Raw genomic sequence first — 19,931 nt, 5'->3', positions numbered from 1 at the left:
GAGTTCAGACGTGTGCTCTTCCGATCTGTAACTATGCAATTTTTAATTAAATTGTTATTTTTTCCTAAAAAAAGTTTATGGGATACTTTACATTTATTATATATACATACATATAATTATTATAAAAATTATATCAATATTTTATCTCTGTCAAGTTTCCTAAATCGTACCTAACCTAACCAGCATAAGGGTTCTTATATCGTATCGGTACAATTTAGAAACACTAATCTTTATTTTTAGATCACATGACATAATCAACATTATTTATTTTAACACGATCGAAATTGCTTTGTAGCAAGTCTGTAGAGGAAAAAACCGTCATCGAGTTGCGTAAGCAAAACAGCTATTGTTTGTAAATTACAATTAAAGTAGGTACTAATTTATGATTCTTTTATTATTCTTGTGTTTTTAATTATTTTCATTCATAAATTCAATAGTTTAAAAAGCGGTACTATTAATAAAACTCACAGGTGCGATTTAGGCGTACTGGTTATGCTGAATCGTGCTTTTGACAGCATGTTGCAAAAAGGCTTAGAACAAATTAATTTGCTATTAGTGAAAGATTTAACATATAATATTAGATGCCTTGAACATCAAGCTACAACATTTCCAACGTTCGTTTGCATTCTAAATAATACCTAATGCGAAATATAATCAAAAATATCTTAAGTGGTACGCATTCGGCAACTCTCCCCTATCTCTCGCGAACGTTTGCCGTACGCGCGGATACGCGCGAGGGCACGCGCTTCATCCCGGTTCTCCAAAGTGCAAACGCCGGGACGACGATATACGTTTTCCGCGATTTACGCCCGAGGTAACGCGGACAGATCGGGCCATCAACCGGGGGACGACGCATTAAAAACTTTAAAACTTGGCCCCTTATCATCCGGGTGTGCAGTATTCCGGGGGCGCTATATACGTGCGCGACTCTTTCCTCACTGCGCGGGGGAGAAGATCCCTCATAACTCCCCGTATGAACGTGTGCTAGTGCATCCGCGGCTGCAACGTCATGTACAAGTGTATATATACGAAAGAATTCCAGCCACCGTGCCACCGTGGAGGGGCGGGGGATGGGCGGGGGAGGGGGACGGATGGGGTGAGGAGGGAGACGGCGGCGAGATGAGGGAGTGGGTTAGATGGGTATTTTACGTTTGAGGGGTTAGTAAGCCCCTGATGTATTACTGGCTGAGCCTGCGGAGTCAGCGCTGCCGGTCCAACAAACCGGACAATCCGATTTTTTTCTCCTCCTCTTCTCTCCTCTTTCTTGCTTTCTATCGGGTCGTCCCGTGCCGCTGCACCGCGCGGAAAGGGAGCCGGAAAAAAAGGGGGAGGCGGGGGGGAGAAACGGATAGACTTGATTCGACTCTCGAAAATGGAAGAGAACGCGGCGTGTCCCTTTTCTTTCCTCCATTCTGTCGTCGCGCGCGCGCGTTTATACGGTTTGCGAGGGCAGTATAGCCAACGATTTTTCCGGGAAGCGATACAAATTGTAATCCTCGCCGGATTGCACCGGGATATTAGTTGCGCGTTGTCTTAATGAAGTATAATGCCGATCGTACTAATTCTCGCAATAAAAATCCGCTGAAATTCCCTCGCGCCACGAGGGAAAAGCGTTCAATTATTATTATTTTTCTTTCTTTCCTTTCCACATCGCGCGTTCGACATTCCATATAATAATTTCATTTTCCGATCATTAATCACACGCGAGATTATAATGATTATCATTGTATGCCGCGTATTTTTACAGCGTATTGATTATTCGGAAAATCACGAGGCGAGATTAATTATGTAACAAACATAACGGTTTGTAATTTGACTGTAATGATTACCGTTGCGCTTTCGCGTTGCGCGTAAAACTAACTAGTGTAGGAGGATTGTTACATTTCCATCTGAATATATTAACATGTATTAATGAAGAAATATTTTGCCGTGTATTATTATTGGGCAATTACAATCATTCATTAGGACGTCCGCGCGATTTCGGCAGAGTAGGCATACAAAATTCGATGTATATACCATACGCGATAATTAATTAATAGTAATTTAATATTTGATGTATATGATCATCTTTGCGGAAACAAATCGTTTGTCCGAACGAGGGTTATTTTATATGTAACCTAAATTACAATTACAATTGTAATTAACCTTTGTACGATCATCAAAGGCAATTAGAATTAACTCACACATTGCGTATTTTTATAATTACACAACGTATTCTTTTTTAATTAAAAAAACTCGAGGAAATTATGTACGAACAAGAGCAAACCAGATACAGGCAAAACAAATGACAGATAAAGCAAGTGATACCTTTAGCATCACGTAAATGAGTAGTAACGTGATGCTTTATATTTAATTATCTGACATTTTAATTGTAAAAATGGTTTTTACATTTTTTTTCGATGTTCCACCCAGAAAATACGGATATGTATTTCCTCGGCTGAATCATTTTAGCTGTAAACGTACCTTCTAAGATAATTAAACCCCAAATCTCATTTAATGAGAATCCACGCCTCTGCAATGCCACGGCAAGATGGCACGTTGGGGAAAACACACTTGCGGTTGCGGAGAGCGCTTACTTTTCTTAATTATATTGGTGTAATAATAACAGCGCAATGTAACGCGAAAAGCGCGCGTCGCGCGATTGTCTTGTCTATATATACAAATTTAAAAATATTAACTCATTTTGCAAACAGCAAATATGCATCTAACGAGAGTAATTATCTCGTTCTTTCGATTGGCGACGAGTTAATTGAAACCGATTCTCGATTCATCAAGTTTCTCTGTATCGGTTTTTTCATTTCAAGAGGGCAATTTTTGAAACGAAATTTTTTTAAACGCGAGAATATAATTAAATTCTTTTTTCCTCGGAACGTGCCTCGTCTCTCTCTCGCATTCCGAGCGCTTCGGCAGATTTTACGTATTCGAGCGCCACGACCGTGCCTCGCTGCACGAATTAAATACCTTTCCCAAAGACGCAACTTGCAAAGGGCGACGACACTTCGATACGAATTTGTCGAATCAAGAAGGAGCGCAAGATGGAACACAAAGGTTGCCGGGAGCAACCCCGAAGTGCTGGAACTCGCGTGGGAGGACGTACGTAGGTGCCATGTAAGTAGAAAGACTCATTATGTAGTCAGCGCGCGCGCGCGCTTGCGGGAGAGACGTCTTCAAAGGCGGAGCCCCCGGTTAGGTACTTCTGCGAATCACGGAAACCGAGGTCAGGCACCGTCTAACTCCGTCGGCAACCAGCGACAACAATAGCGGAGACACCACCCGGCTGTGGTTACCTTAGGCTCATTGTCACCCAACGGCCGGCCCTCCCGGCCCCGCAGGTAGTCGAACTTCCGTCGCGGAAAAGGAAGTTTGGTTTCGCAGTTCCGCGGCGCCAACTTTGGCCTGCAGAATGCAACGGCGGGAAGGGAACGCCGCTCCCTTGTCCCGGCCCGACGAATCTCGACAATCTCGCAAATTGACGGCGGAATCAACATCTGCCAGATAGGAGAACTGCTGAACTGCGTCGCGGAGTGTCGAGTTTAAATGGCAAAAATATATATAGGATAGCGCGTGTTTCGTAATTTTATCGAGATAATTGAATCAATTGGGAATTCGGAATTATTGAAGTTGTTTAAAATTCGTAATCGTATATAACGTTTCGACTGCCATATTTCATTCGACTGTAATGATATTTATCGTTGCGCTTTCGCGTTGCGCGTAAAACTAACTATATAGCGTAGGAGGATCGTTGTACATTTCCATCTGCTAGCAGGAGTAAAAAGAAATTTTTCACGTCGATCACAATAGTTACAGCGACCGCGGAGGGATAACGCATACGTCGGCCGCCCCGCTCGAGCGAGTGGCGGAAAATCCGCGCCGGCAGGTGAGACGAGCACGACTGGCCGCCTTGAATTGGATATTGAAAGTCCGCGAAGTATTGCAATCAAGATCCGATTAATTGCGTTCCTTTGATTTATACGCGGCTCCCGGGCGAAGTTATATAAAGTTAATCCGGACGATTTTCGAAGAGAGGGAGGCAAGAGAGGAGAGAGATGGAGAGAGAGGGGGAGAGGGAGACAGCCGCGACAGTGCAGTCCGTAAAGGACGCGCGGGGCTGAACTGAAGCTCGAGTGGCGGAGGGAGGGCCTTTCAACTTTTTCCAGGAGCCCCTCAAAGAGAGTGCAGCTTTTCAAGGATTGGACGTCGATCGCGGGCGCCAGGTTTGCCGACGCGAGGGGAGAGACACGAGGGGGAGAGAGAGAGAGAGAGAGAGAGCTGAGAGACTCCGACGGAGGGGCGCGGCGGAAAGTCGCCTAGATAGAGCGGCTTTCTTAAATTTCAGTGTACAAACGTCTCGCCGGAGGAGAGACGCGGGACAGCTTTTTTTTCCTCTTCCCACGGAGTCCGGAGGACGAGGGAAAACGTTTTCGCGGAGCGACGTAGCGAAAGGCGACGGTATAACGTGTCGCCCCGCCGCGACACGGGGTAACTGGTTGAGAATTCCACTTGCGCAGAGACAAATTTACTTTCAGAGGCAATTTATTCCGTAGCGCGAAGCGCACGCGCGCGCTTAGCGTTAAGGTAGACTCGAAACTTAAAGGATAACGGGCTCGTCTCTTCCGAATGATCTCTCTTCTTTCGGCAAGAGACTGTAATGAAGATCCGTTCTTTTCTTTTTTTTTTTTTCTTTAATTGGAAAGATTTAGCGAGTTTCGCCGTCGCGCGCGCGCCGAACTCTCAGACGCCGCCTGACGACCCGACGACGCCGCGGAACAAATTCCGACACAAAGGACACTGTGAAACCAGCCGTGTAATTCCCGGCATTTACCGCGACACGCGGTAATGTTGCTCGAGAAATCGCACCGCGTATACAGAGTAGCAGGAATGTTAAGTATTCCACTGCAGGCTTGGGCGCTGGACGCTATAGAGAGACCCGCCCGCGCGAGCGCGCGCCTGAAATTCAATATCGTGAAAACACGTCGCCAATATTATGATATTTCTAAATTCATAATACCGAGCGAATAACGTGTGGTGGCAGAGGTTGACGTGGAACCCGAGGCCGGATGGCTGCAAGGGGTTGATGCGAGGGGGAGACGAGGGATGAGACGAAGTCGGAGGAGAAGATCGTGGAGGAGGAGGAGGAGGAAGCCCCGGAGATCATGGTCGCATATTGAAAGATACCTCTAATACCGAGTCATGGCACTCGAAGGCTTCCCATAGGTGCAGCAAACATCCTGAATGTACGTTTAATATCCACGTAGACGTTATTATAACGGGTGTCTTCAAAGTTCGAAGACACGGATCCAATTTAAAGTTACGCATTAGCGCCCGGGTTTGTATATCTGTATGCGAGAATGATAATTACATGTCCAAATGGCCGAGAGTTTAATTTAAATTTAAATGACGTTTGCTTACTCTTTCGCGAGATAGAAACAGAGAGAGAGAGAGAGAGAGAGAGAGAGAGAGTCATATACGCGCGACGGCAAAAATTATAATTACAATTGAAATTACACTAACTTGTCTACGTTTCGAGAGTTCGAGAGTTCGTCTCAAAAACTTAAATAAAGTAATATATTCTTTAATCTATCCCTTTTCTTTCTCTCCCTTCTTTAATTATGTGGCGGACATCCGGACTGTATAATCAATCAAGCCCGACTCGCGCGCCCCGGAAGAGAGGGCCATCCCGATTATACATCCGGGACGGGGAGCTCTCTTCCGCGCGCGTCGCGCCGGACGAAAAGAACTCCCCCTCAAAAGTCGCGACACGTCCACCTCTCTCTTCGAGCGGTTAAATTCAATTTATCCGTCGTAGTACACAGGAGGAGACGAGGAAGGACCGTGGCTATTTCACCTGACAGATGCCTTTATAGCTGAAACGTGCCGCGATAATGTAACGCGCCCGTCGCGGCGGTGGGTGTAATGGAACTTATGATATATCATAGCGACGAAGAGAAAACCGCGCGCGCGGGCCGCGCGCGTATAGAGAAGATGATCCCATCCCTCTCCCTCTCCGCCTGGCTCTAACATCGTAATATTTTTCTGTGAAGAAGCGCGAAGAGAGCTTTTACTCAGCACTGCGCCGGCGTTTATAATATATACGTATACATATATATATATATATATATATATATATATATATATCCGCGCTGCACTAAATTAAAATATGTCAGCGATACCGCAACCCTTCCGGACCCTTCCGCGTAAGTACGTACTTATCGACGTTGCGAAGGTCGGCAAAGGTGAGATTATGCGCGTCCCGTGGGGAAAAGAATTTCTCTTGGCGTCTCTCTTTATTTTTTATTTTAAAATTAGATCTCTTCGCGAATGCGCGACGTGAATGTGAACGCGTGAGAATGCGTATTTAACGCTGCTCATTATGCGGCAGACGAAAATCTACATTCCGCATCGAACTTCTGCTCATAAAAGTTTCTCAGACATTAATTGGTAAGACATTATTTTACAATTTCGTCAGATAAATGACTCATAAAAATGTATGCCGCGATAGCGAGAATTCAGTTACAATTTTAATACTGAAATTTTTATTTCAATTATATAGTCTCTAATTGGCAGCGTTCCTAATAGGTTCGTTTCATCCTTACATATTTATTATTACACACACACCGATCTTCTTTCATTCGAAAGGTACTAATTTATTGAAAAACTAATCTCGCGTTAATGCTGCAGCGCTGAATATAAAATTGACGCTTAATTGAGAGTCTTAATCTCTTTAATCGTTTAATGGATTAATACAGATACTCGTTAATGGAATCTCTAAAAGCCCTTCGTGATCGTCCGTGACAACGGGCGGTGAAAACGTTAAAAAGTATCCGGCGAAACGTCGTGCGGGAGGATAATTTTACTGATCGCAGGAAGGATACCCCCGGCCGCCGGGGTATCCGCCGGTTCCGCGGCTGTTGCGGGTTGGCGGAAAAAAGGGAGAGGGCGGTTTCCGAGCGGAGGGAAACACATCCACGGAACCGAGCCTAATGGGAAGTGGAGGCTTAATTACAGGTTGAGGCGGATATTAAGGGTATGCACGGCAGCGCGGTATAAACGTTGCAGCTGTCGTGTGTGTCTATCGACCGAAATTGACTCGGCGCGCACGACAGACGCGCGCGGTAGGAGATGAGAGGAGGACGCGGACAAAGACCGAAAATCGAGGGGAGGGACGGGGGATGGGGGAGTGGAAAAGCGAACGGGGAGGGGGGGTGATAAAGGGGAGAGCTGCGAAGATGGTCGCCGGTGTGTTGCCACCGGGCGGCATTAAAACGCCATAATTCAAATTCTCCTGGCAGCTCTAAAATAAACCAATTAGGACGTTCTGTAAGCGGATATTAAGATTCTCATCCCGGATATATGCGGCCTCGTGTGGGGTGGCGGTTTAGGTGGTGGCGTCGTCTCTCCTTAAAGCGCTCCCCGTAGCGCACGTCAAAGGAGTCCTGCACGCGTGTACACACGCGCCGAATAACGCCGGACCCGTTTATCGGGGAACCCGATGTTCTCGCTGCACCGTTTGCGTCCCTTCACCTAGGATAGAACGCTATGCGAGAGAGAGGACGCTGTCCCGCCCACGAGAGAGCTGCTGAACCGCAATGGATGCGCTTCGCTAGCGAAACTAAGATATTACAGGCATATCTCTGTCGCGTAATCCAAGTATCCAAGGCGTAATGAACGCTTCGATATACCGTGCCGTAAAGGCGAGGAACTAGCCGACGATTGAGAAACGGTGAGAGAAATGTGTGATTGAAAATGAGAGAAATATAATTATAGTACCCTCTTCGTGCTTGTATCAGCAGAAACTGGTCAAGATTCGCAATATAAATACGACGGTTATGGGTAGAGAATTATATATACGTACAAACTAGAAATCTGATACTGTCGTCTCTTGTCTCAGTCCCTTCAAAATAAATTTACATTTAATATTAGTTAGGTGAAGTATGTGACATTCGGATATTATGATTTATCGCACGAAGTTCATTTCATTTTAATATCCCGGGATCCAGCTAACGAGAACCAGCTCCTCGCCAGACATCCGTTTAAGCGGCTATCCACGACGACGGCGGCGGTTCCCCGGGAACCTCTTTAGATTCTGCTTTGTGTACTTTGTGGTTCTGTCGGCCGCTCGGTCGGGGGGCTGGCGCATATAAACGGTATCGGCAAATCCGATCTGAGATCGTCCGAGTCACGCGACAGGGGGATGCCGCGTACTCTTGCCCGCGCGCGGACTTCAGAGGGGGATCGAGGGAGATCCTCTCCGCGTGACGCGGCAGTCATTTTATTTTCTATGCAAGAAAATGCAAGCATAATCGCTCAAGCTCGCGATGCGCCGACATGCGATGATACCCTCTCCCCCTCCCCCCCTCCTCATCTTCCCTCTCTCCGCGTTCCGACTTAGTTTGAAATTCTGTGCATGCACAGAGAAGACAATGAATATTCAATGCATCCAAAGACGGCGGAAAGCAATTCAATTATGCGGTTCGATAAGCCGCGCGTGCTATTAATTATCGAAAACGACGTATCGCTGAAACGTTTCCGGACGCCGACAAATATTTCCACTTGTTGTGGCTCTCGCGTCCGCGAAATGGATTTCGCGCGCGCAAGACGAGGGGTATACGTATATGGAAGTTCCTTAATTCGACGTACGTAATTCGCGAAATTTTCAATGACCCTCGTCAATTTGGCGACAAGCCATCGGGGTCGAGTGCGAGCGGAAGAAAGAAGTCCCCGCCGAGCGCGGGACGGAAATTAGGAGAGCGAAACGTACGCGGCGCGCGGGGGGAAGGATTCGCGCGGCGCGCCGTGGCGCTGGCGTAAAGAGAGGGCAGAGAAATGGGGTGGCCGGTATAGGGCGGGGATAAGAACAGGGATAAGGAAGCGGATAAAAATTACAGATCTGGGTCATATATTCGCCGTTGAGATGGTCTGCCGGTGACTTCTCTCTTCTCGGCCCGGGATGAGAGAGAGCCTGCCAGCCCTCGCCTCATTCCGCGCAGGAGTGGGTAGCCGCATACGTCAGACCGGGCCTACATACATATGCCCGTGTCCTCGACTGCTGCGTGCGAGAGAAACCGGGATTGTCTCACCGTCACGGCCAGCCGTTGTTAAGTCTCGCGTTCTCCAGGGCGAATAAAACACTCGTCGGTGCACACTCTGTACGGCAAATATGCGGCGATAAACAATCTAGGGGAGCTTGGGAGCGTAATTCTATCTTCCGCCGAAATATTTTCTTCTCCCATCAAGACTCGCGACTCGAATTAATCCACGGAATGTTCCATTGAATTCTATTAACGGTTGTATCCTTATCCGATGATAAAGAATGAACGCTATATCGCGTGGAAACAATAAAAGATGCAGCAACTGTGTCGTTTCAGTTAGTTTACATTTGTTTTTTTTTTTTTCAATATTTGCAGAAACTTATTCGCGCTCGAGTTAAATTGTAAATGGTATCAGTTACGCCACTCTGCCGCAAAATTCAAATCAGCTGACAAGTTACTGCGGGCAAGAATTAATATCCTGTTTCAAGTGGAATATGAATAAATTTTCCGTTACGGAATTTAACGGGATCTGTATTGTTCCAGTGTGTCTAAGATTAATAAGCCGCATTTGTCATTCGCCTCTGCTCTTCGCGAAGCTTTTAAATTTCCGGGCTCGCTATAGCTTTCTCCTCTTTGTAACTCGTACTAGTTTCGCCGTGCCATCGCTCGAAGTAGAAACGGAGATCTGGATGTACATACCGCGAGTATATGTTTTGAAAACTCGTAAAAGTGAACGTGACAGCTTGACGGTAAAAATTCTCCGACGAGGCGACACGCACGCAGGGAGGCGGGGGGAGGGGGGGAGGGAACGGCAGAGGGAAATAGATATATTTGCAGCATCGTTGGCCGTCGATACGATCTACGTGAGAAGGACAGGGGCTTCCCCGGCGCGGAGGAACGCCTCTGTCTCTTGCCAATTTTATTTTTCTATCGCCGCGCATGCAGGTCGCGGGGCCTGCCGGCGCATACAGCGCATATCCAATAAATATCAAAAACTCATTTTCACTCGGTAGGACGGCCGACGCAGTCAACTTGCGGTCCTTCTCAAACGTCTAATGTGTCTCCCTCTCGATTCCTCGCGAACTTCGCCGAACGGAGCACACGCTGGGCGTGCGCCGAGTAAGAGAAAAGAAGAAAAAAATCGAATCGGATCGATAACAACTTTCTCGCGAACACGTAAGAGACATATCGCAATCGCGCGGCGCGCAAATCGTTTCCCCGGTCTCTAATTCCTCCGTTAATGGCCTCCTTAAATCTATATATCGCGCCGAACGCCGAAGTCGCGTTATATATATAGCCACACCACGTACCGGCTGTATCTCGGACACCTTATATATCAAAGTCGAAGTCGTTCCCCGAACGACGACCAGAAAGATCCTCCGGGACGCCTCTGAGTCCTCCCCCCGATAAGCGTGGCCGAGTAATGAGTAATAGGCTGCTTATTTTCAAAGTTCCCTTCCGCGGAGGCGAAAGGTCGGCGTTAGGTGGAAAGCGACAGCGGGGCGGGGTGGAGGGGGAAGGGTGGAAGGTGGTTGGAAGTGCCAGTAGATAATACTATTAATTTACTTCCAAGAATCGTAAAATTACGATGAAACTTTAAATTGGATATTTTATCTGAGAATCTCACGCCCGTGAGCTCGCCGGCCCCCGGCTCGTACTCTTTTCCTTTCGTTTCGCCCTCCCCCTTCCGCCCTCTCTCGCCACCTACCCTTCCCCCTTCCCCTCCCCCGCGCTCTCTCGCGCACACCCGCCGCAGCCGCGGCTATCTCTCTTTCCGCTCTTTCTCGATTTATCTATCTATCTATCTGTCTATCGCCGTCTCTCTCCCACCGCCGGGCTTATACTTCATCCCCTTGTTTTTCCCTTCCCTTTTTAGCTCGGCGCGCACGCCATTCAAGGGAACAACGTTTCCATTGAACGAGCTGACTAACCAATAGCTCTTATCTAGGATATATCGTTCGCGAGTTTCTGTAATGTGTAACGGGTACTTTGCAACCCCTTCTCCTCCTCCTACTCGACTCTCCCCCCCCCCCCCCGTGACGGCAATATGAGGAGTGAGAAAATAATGTACCGCGCACAAACAACGTGCAACTGCGTGGCTATTGCATCAATTAATCCGCTTTGCACTTGTTACGTGCTGTGCAGTGTGTATACACACACACACACTCTCTCTCTCTCTTTCTCTCAACTCTCGTATTATCTCAATCGTCACAATTACAGCCGCTTTTCACTCCCGACAACCGCAACCGGAAGCGTTTTCTTACCGTACGCGCCGTTGAAATATTCGAATCTGGAGGAGACCATAAAGCACGACACGTCGTTGGAGCCGGGTTAAGAGGTGGGTCGGGTCGACGAGATAATCGGCGAATTAACCATTCAAATCGACGGAAACGAGCGGGCGTACAAATCGCGCCGCCACAGAGTTAAGCTCCAATTCATCCATCGTTCGGCGCTTATTCCGCGGGGTGCCCCTCATCGACGCTCCTCCCCCTCTTCACCCCTTTCCCTCTCTCGTTCGCCGTTCGGGAACTACGTGAGATCCGGCGTCACCGTGGGGCTTAAAGGGCTTTAAGGATTTGGGAGTGCGAAAGGCGTCCCTCTCCTCCCCCGCCTCTCTCTCTCTATCTCTCTCTCTCTTTCCCGGCGATCTCTCGCCTCCTTTTTATGCTCCCCCGCAAATTTACCATATTACCCGCGAGCCAGGTTCACGTAATAAAATTTGTCGGCCGTAAAACGCAATTTCGCCGGCATAATAATGCAACGCGGCGCGCTTCCCTTCACGTGCCGGACCCGGCTCGCGATCGCACGCGCGTCGCAAAATTATGCGGTACGGTCGTCTTTCCGGGAAAGTTGGCGAACGTGCCGAGGAGATAATTCAATCGATGCGGAATCTATTGTGTACACCGGTCTATCGTATCGTGTAAGTAACAGATGCAAATTGAATTAATCGCGAATATGTTGGTGGCGCAATCCGCGCTGGAATTTCAAAATTGTAGAACGCGCCGAGTGTCATCTTGCTGTCTTTTTAACCCGTAAAGGACACCTGGGTGCGAATTCGCACTAAGCGAATTTTTTTAAAGTTTTATATCTTCTGAAAATAAAAAGCAAAATTAAAGCAAAATGTGTTTCTCAATGTAAAATTGTCTGACCAATTGATTGGTAATATAAACTTTCGAAAAAAGAACATAATTGTTTTCAAATTTCGTGTTAAACAAAACTATTCAAAATAGAGGTGTCCTTTACTAGAGTTTTTACTAGAGGTGTCCTTTACTAGATTTTTTACTAGAGTTAATATTCGCTCGTCAGAAATTTACGGAAGTATGCTGTAAAAAAGCCTTTGTGCTGCTTAATTCCAATTTTCCAGAAATCTATGAGCGCTCATTAATTCTCACGTTGAAAATAATTTTTTATAGGTAATGTTAACATACAGTTGTTGCGAATAAAAGAATTATAGATTTTTGTTTCGTACATCTGCACGATGTAAAAAGAAGATAAAATATTATATAAAAAATAAAATAAAATATTGTATAGAAAAATAGAATTAATAATTAAATAAATGAGTAAGTATCAGAATCGATCGTGGAATGTTACAAGCAATTAAAATGCGAAAACGCCAACACGGTTCAAGGATCTTGGTGCTTGATATATATTATGTAAACCTTACAATTCTCAGTTCAGGCAAACTGCATTAATTACTCTAATCGTTGCGGTCTTTAAAACGCAACTCCAAACCAAATAGTAGTAATATCACAATTAAATTGGCAAGGCAATCTAATAATTCGATGCTCATAGAGCATCTGTTTTTAAACTTTCTGAAAATATTACATACTATTTGGTTTGAAGTTGCGTTTTAAAGACCGACGATTAGTTAGACCGGCGCGCAGTTTGCCTGAACTGAGAATTGTAAGATTCACATATTATAGTATTATCAAGCACCAAGATTCGTTTTGTATTGTGTTGGCATTTTCACATCTTAACGGTTAATAAGTAAAAATAGAACTAATAAATAAATTTCAAAAATTAGAAATATATTATTGCAAAAATGAGAAGAGTCATTTGGGTGTCAAAATATTTTAATTGCAGTACTTAACAGATGTATATTGCATCACGTTCGATAAAACCGCTCATATTTGAATAAGAATAAATGGGTAACGAACAACATAATCAGCGAAAGTTTGCAAACTGAAAACTTCTACATCCCGCAGCTGTACAGCTTCATTTTGCCCCGTACGGAGAGAATAATCGCACCCTTTAATAACAATTAACTTCTAGGGTGAAATACTGACTGAAATTATGCGCATTTAGTAAATTCGTGATATGCAAATTATGCGTATTATTTGATCCATCTTTCCCCGTCTGACGCAAGTCTTTCATCATCGTCAGCACGCGCTATTTAAAAATAACAATTAAAATTTATTATTACGTGAACTAGTATACGCTTCGCTGACCGCTTGAGATTTTATTCTCGGCTCAACATCTGTATATTTACATATATTAACACAACATTATATTGTGTCGCTGTTCAGATATTAGAGTTAGAAATTAATTATTTAATGGACTAACATACAGCCTCGGGAGAGGCTCTTCCTTCGCAACCGCTTTTTGTTCCCTTCGCTTTTACGCAAATCAAGCGTTTTTTTTTCTTCACAAATTCGATCCAACGATGCAGAATAAATACAACCATCAGGATGACGAGTCCGGAGTCGGTCCCTCCTCGTCGCGGCTTACAGCGTCCAAGCTAGGCGTTCTAGCGCCGGGGCACGACGAACGGCAACCTCCGCACCTCCGAAATGAACCGCAGACAAGTAAACGACGCTCTCAGGCCCTCGTCTGCTCCTCGCGGCACATTAACCTTAACGACCTTTTAGCGAGTTCTTTTTTCAAGCGTCGGGGGCGGGTGGATTTTTTCCTGCCAGTTCCTGAGATTGCCGTGTCGCCAGCTCAGCGCCTCTTAATGTTGGCTTTTTCCCGTCCCTTTTTCACCTCTCCCCGCGACCGTCGCCGTCTCGTTCTCGTCCCGCGTTTCCCTACCCCCTCCTTCCCCCTCGTTCGAGCGATATTCCGAAATACACTCGAATTTTTCGACGTGCCACTCGACGGGCTTTTTGTCGGGCGCCTCAGAGAGTACACATATAGTGATTACCGGGCGTCTTTCGACGAAATCGTGTCGTGTGTGCGCCATTTGTCTCCGGGAGATTTAAGGCGGTCGCTTTTCCGGACGGATCTCCGCCGACACGAGACGGCGAAACGTATATCGTCCTTGTTGGCTCTTCTCGAAAGGGGGAGGTTGTTGATATGGCCCGTCCAGTCCGGGCCGAGTGTAAATTACAATTTCAAATTATGTTAGCCTCGGGCAAATAGCTCCGCTTCGGTTTGCACGGGGAATGGAAGATGTATGGATGGATGTAACTCGCTTACGAGATTCGAGATAATTTTCGCCGCATTCGTTAAAGCGTCTGTGTATTAGACGTTTTTAATGTTTGACATTTCTTCACATTCCGTAGAGTCAGACGTAACTATATATATCTCCTGCACCTCGGACGAAGCGCGACGAACAGCGGGTGGAGAACCGCAGTTGCGCTCGCGACTTGGTTACCGGGAAAATCCTCCGCGCGCAACATCCGTCGAGTCATGACATTTTCTAAGACTATTCCGCGCGCATAATGTCCCAGGGTCTTCACAACCTTCTTCTTTCGCGAACCAGCTGAAATTTTTTTCCCCACCTCCGCTTCTCTTTCTCTCACTGGAACGGAATCTCGTTTGCAAGATACGCGCGCGGAATATCGAGGGAAAACGTTTCGTCGTCGCGACGGAGGACGGACTGCAGGACCGGCCGGAGGGGTCGGAGGGGAGTTAACTCTCCCCGTGACTTACGACGATTTGGGGCAATCGTGTGCGAATAAACGGAACGGCACATGCCGTACACACTGCGAAAAACTTCTCTCACGAGTATGCCAATTTGAGACACGGTACGCCAGCCGATTCTCAACTATACCATGCGCGCGCGCGCGCGTGTATACGCGGGAGATGTCTCAGAATTGGGGGAAAGCAATTAGCGGACGTTATCCAGCGTCCATCGAATCTATAGCGGCTGATCTCTTCTCGTTGGGAGAATTCATCAAGATTGATAGATTGGTAAATTAAAAAAGCAAAAAAGAAAGAAACGCGGAAGGGAACGTCCGCCCGTGGCCCCGTGTATGGAAGATAAGAACGGAATCGCGTTCGCGATGCGGCGCGATAAGACACGGGATGGAAACAAACACGTAGAAATTAAGCGGCCCGCGATCGCATTCCGTGGTATTGCATGTGATGCGGAATTGCGCAATGAGCGCGGGTTATCGCCGCATCTCCCGTAAGTCCGCGCCGAGGGAGGATAGCTTGGCGGTGGGAAGCGATACCGCGAAATCACGGTTCCGGCGAGAGCGGACTCGGAAACGTCCAAATCGCGGGGGCGGGGAAGGGGAGAGGAGGGAACGTGAAAAGCGGCAACGATAATGACGATAACACGTGGCTGGAAGACCGCATGAAAATGATAATGGCGGAAAATCGCGACCGAAAGTAAGAGAGCGACTAAAGAAGCCCATATATAAGATCGATCGATTTAATCCCGGAGATTCGTGGAGAAGGGAGGAGGAGGGGGAAACTCTGGGCGAAACTAAAAAACTTGCGTATAGAAAAATTAGGCGCGGAGTAACGGTGTAAAAAGTAGAAGGCGCGGGAGCGGCAATTAATCTTCGCGCCCCGCGATCAGAATCGCCGCGCGATCTGTTCTACCGCGCGAAAAGTTGTTGCGCGAAGCTCACGTCTGCGGGGAAGAGCGAGTATCGCCGGGGAATCTTTATGAGCCATTCAATGCGCCCGTCTGTCTGAAACGGAAAGAACAAAAGGTTCTATACGGCAACAATTCCGCGCGAAAAATTGCCGCGTTCTCCTTCCTTCGCAGGATCAATAGACGAATTAATCGATTTTCTAGAGCCCCCGCGGAATATGCGGAATAGTCACGGCGATACACGCATCGTTCGCATAGCTGTACCGCTATAAAAAAAAATAAAAAATATATATATCTATACATACAACGTGTCAAATTAATCCAGTTGCAATCGGTCGCGTGACATCCGCGCCGCGCGTGTGCGAGGAGCATAACTCAATTTCGATATGCGGCTTTAAAAAAAAATATAATAACAACACGCGACGCGGTCGTATGTAGACCGATTTATCGAGCCATCGATTTTTTTATAAACCTCTGTACGCTGTATATCCGCGGATTGATTACAGAACAATAACGGCCTGTACGAGAAACGCGATGTCCGGCGACAACGATGAACACGGTAATAAAACGCAGAAAATTCGTCCGACACTGGATAATTCGTAAATGATGATAACGTGTTCTGTGCGCAAGAATACAAGAAATCGATATCATTAGATTCGAAAGGATAATTTTTAGTTTACTGAATCGTAAATTATAAAATTTAATGAAACAGGAGTAAATTAAAATTAGAAAGGTACATATATAAAAATATTTCTTCAAAGTAACATCGATTACATGACGCTGATATATGACGCTGCGTGCAAGATGAATATCTCTTTGTTAACAAATGTTCGTATTTCGTAGAATTACAGAGAGAGAGAGAGAGAAAGAGAGAGAGAGGTTTTTCATTGAGAAAATATGAAATATGAAACAGGCTCGTTTTAAGCTAGCGGTCCAGAATCAAACTAATAAAATCCAAAATCCAAAATTAATACATCGTACGTATAAATAAATAATGGCCGGATATATCAGGAATGACATCTCTTTAAATAAATATCTCGTTACTTATAGAGTTATTATAAAACTTCGTTATCCGTTATACTACCCGCTACCGTATGCGCTGAAGATTAAAAGTATCAGCTTCGCAGAGTGTATTTCCTCGAGCGACGAACGTCCGTGAAAAGAGAAAGGTACGAATGGACATTAGTCAGCTAGACTAATTACGGTCCTAGTTTATCCCTCCCCCCCCCCCTCCCGTGTTCGTACCGCGTTTGGGGCATTAACCGGGCGCCCGGATAGCCCGAGTATTGACAGCGCGACGGTACACAACAGCCTATACACGAGTAGTCACATCCGGCGGTCAAGTGTTCCAATATGCGGCGGTCCCAACAGTCCCATGGCGAAACACCGCGCGGCCGCGGCGGCAGTAACGGCCAAAGAATTACGACGTTTTCTACGGTGGTAGCGAAGTGTAGCCGTATAGATAAAGCGGGGAAGACCCGAATGCGAGCGAGGGCGTGCAAAAAGAAGCCAAAATTCTGCAAAGTCGGCGTATTCTCCTATCTGCCTCGAGCTCCGTCCTGGCCAGGACCCTCCTCCCTCCCCCCCCCGTGTAAATTTTCCATGCGAACGCTGCCCGCGTAAACTCGCGCGCGAATAAATTCATTCGTTATGAGAGAGAGAGGCAATCCCGCCGCGCCGCCCGGATCCACTCCGCGCGTATACGCGACCACCGCGCGCCATTCGGACGTTATCGTACGCAGCGCGTCGGAATTGCTTAACGAAACGGAATCGCCCGCGCGATTCGTCCACTCCATCCGTTCCAGCCACCCCTTGCCACTCGCGCGTTTTCATCCCCCGGCCTCTCTCTCTCTCTCTCTCTTTCTCTCTTTCGGAAAGCTCGCCCCGTAGAACAACCGCGCTGTAGAATGCGGACTCGTCCGGCGAGATTGGAACGCGCTACTGCCATTCGACAACAAATTTTAATTATCATACCGCGACCGAGCCCAACCCACCCACCGCCGCGCCGGTTAAATTAATCGCGACGCCGGGGCTACCGGAAAACCAACCAGCTTGGCATAATACACGTGCATATATATACGTTCACCGTAAGTGGATATACCGCAATTTTGTGAGCGCCTGATGCCTTCCTACTCTGCAGCCGGCGTCTTTTCTTTCACGATCACGTAACATTCGCGCGCCATTCAAAATCTTTCCCAACGAACTTCGCGCGATGCACTATAAAAATGCCGCCGAGATGTATTCTGCATTAGAAATTCGTTCTACTTCGAGGGAACGAATTGCCACGATAAATTTTTCATCCGCGATATTTATTCTTCAGCGTTCCGCTCGACGCGCTCGCGGTCGACGCGCCATTCGCGTTTTATTATTGCCGCGCCTTGCAGTCGCCGCCCGCGGCGCGCGCTACTGTGATGGCGCTTACACAATAGCAATGGAAATGGAACACACGGCAAAGGCGAAAGAAATCTTAGAAATAACTCAATACCCGCGCGCGCTCGGCAGAGCCGACGCGCGGATTTATCCGTCGTCGCACAGCAGGAAAAGAGCAGCAGCAGCAGCAGCACGGATTCCGCGTTTTAGAGTCACAGCGCGACGCGCTTCATTTGACGCAATCAGCCGGAGGATGGGGGTGTGTGCGCGCATACCTCCCTCCCCCGCACCCCCTCCTTTTCCGCGTCCCGCGACGAATTAAACATTATTATTCATGGGATCGTGCCGTATTACAACGAACGAGTTTTACCAGGCGACGCGACGCGTCCTGTTGCGTCTCGGGCGTCTCGCGAACGGACGACGCGGCCACGTACGCCGGATTATTAGATACGGAAATAAGAACAGCATCAGGCGCGGGGGGAAGAGGAGGAGGATGATGGTAGAGGCAGGCGGATGGAAGATGCCGCGAAACGTGCGGGCGCCATGGAAAGGATGACGCCGTTAAATCAAATTATTTACCATAGCGCGCCGTAGCGATCGAAGCCGTGATTTTATACGTGATTCTCAAGCGCGCGAGCTCTATAATCCTCCGTGTGGAAAATGAAACTTAATTCGCGCGAGCGAAGTCTCTCCCTCACGCATAGCATTTGAAAGCGAATTACCGACGATTTCATTCTAGTCTCTAACTTTACTTCTCTCTCCCTCTCTCTCTCTCTCTCTCTCTCTCTCTCTCCCTTTTTGGGGACAATTTTTTATTCGCGAAAATTTCAAGGAGGATTCTCTCGGCGGGACCGCAATAGTCGCGCGGCTTTCGACAATGTTTTATCCCGAAATTAATCTGCCGAGAAATGAAATCAAGGCGCGTCTAAAGAGGCCACAATGCAGCCTTTGCATATAAATTCGTTGTCCGAGTTACATCCATATTTTATCCATTGGAGTATAATACGTTTTCCCGCTCAGAGAGAAAGAACCGAGCCATGGTTCGAGATATAACGAAGTTTTTCAAAGGATTGCGCAATATTCATGGATATTCGGGGCCGTGCAATCGGGGGGCACGTGCGAAGCTGTAAAGAGGCCTTGCCTGTAAAGAGGCAAGAGAAGAGAAGGCGCTGAAAACGCCGGGAAGAAAGGTACTCCGGCGGGCGCGCTTTGTCGGTCTCCGTCTATATCCCTAGCTGCAGCGCGCCGGCAAGAAAAGCGGCGAGTTTCGCGCCGGAGCGGCACTCGGAATAACCAATCGGACCTCGCAATTAGAAACTCCGCGGCTCGCCCGCCGAGTGAGAAGTGGAAGAAATTAAAGAAAAAAAGAGTAAGGAGGTAACTAAAGGCAAGAGGATCTCTCGCGCGTTGGCGGTCACCACCTTAACCAACCTCTTCTTCTTCCCGGGTCCTGAATTTCCAATGCAGATAACTACCAGAGCCACCGCCGGTGTCCCGTTTCCATCCCCTACCCTCCGCTCTTCCAGAGAATAAGGAATAATCAGAAGAAGCGCGAAAGGGAGCGGCCGGGAGCGGGGCACGGGGGGAGGGTCGCGGAGGGGGTAGGGGCTTGAGCAAGAGCGATCGGCAACTCTCGAACACGCGGGGTCGGTCGGGTTCGCCCGAGGAAAAAAGGATCGACACGCAGGATCGGGAGAAACTTTAATGACATTTCTTATTTCCACAGTCGGACGGACTACCCCGTTCTCTCTCTCTCTCTCTCT

At 47.4% G+C, this 19,931-nt stretch overlaps 1 protein-coding gene across 2 annotated transcripts in view; it reads right to left on the bottom strand.

The window, feature by feature from the left end:
- The window catches only part of LOC105452599, a 38,694-nt gene that overhangs the window by 1,020 nt on the left and 17,743 nt on the right, over window positions 1–19,931 (bottom strand). The window lies entirely within an intron of this gene.

The sequence above is a fragment of the Wasmannia auropunctata genome, unplaced genomic scaffold, assembly GCF_000956235.1.
Source record: "Wasmannia auropunctata unplaced genomic scaffold, wasmannia.A_1.0 LD336028.1, whole genome shotgun sequence".
NCBI classification, from domain to species: Eukaryota; Metazoa; Arthropoda; class Insecta; order Hymenoptera; family Formicidae; genus Wasmannia; species Wasmannia auropunctata.
The sequence above is the reverse complement of the archived record's forward strand: the minus strand, read 5'-3'. Positions and strand labels throughout refer to the sequence as shown.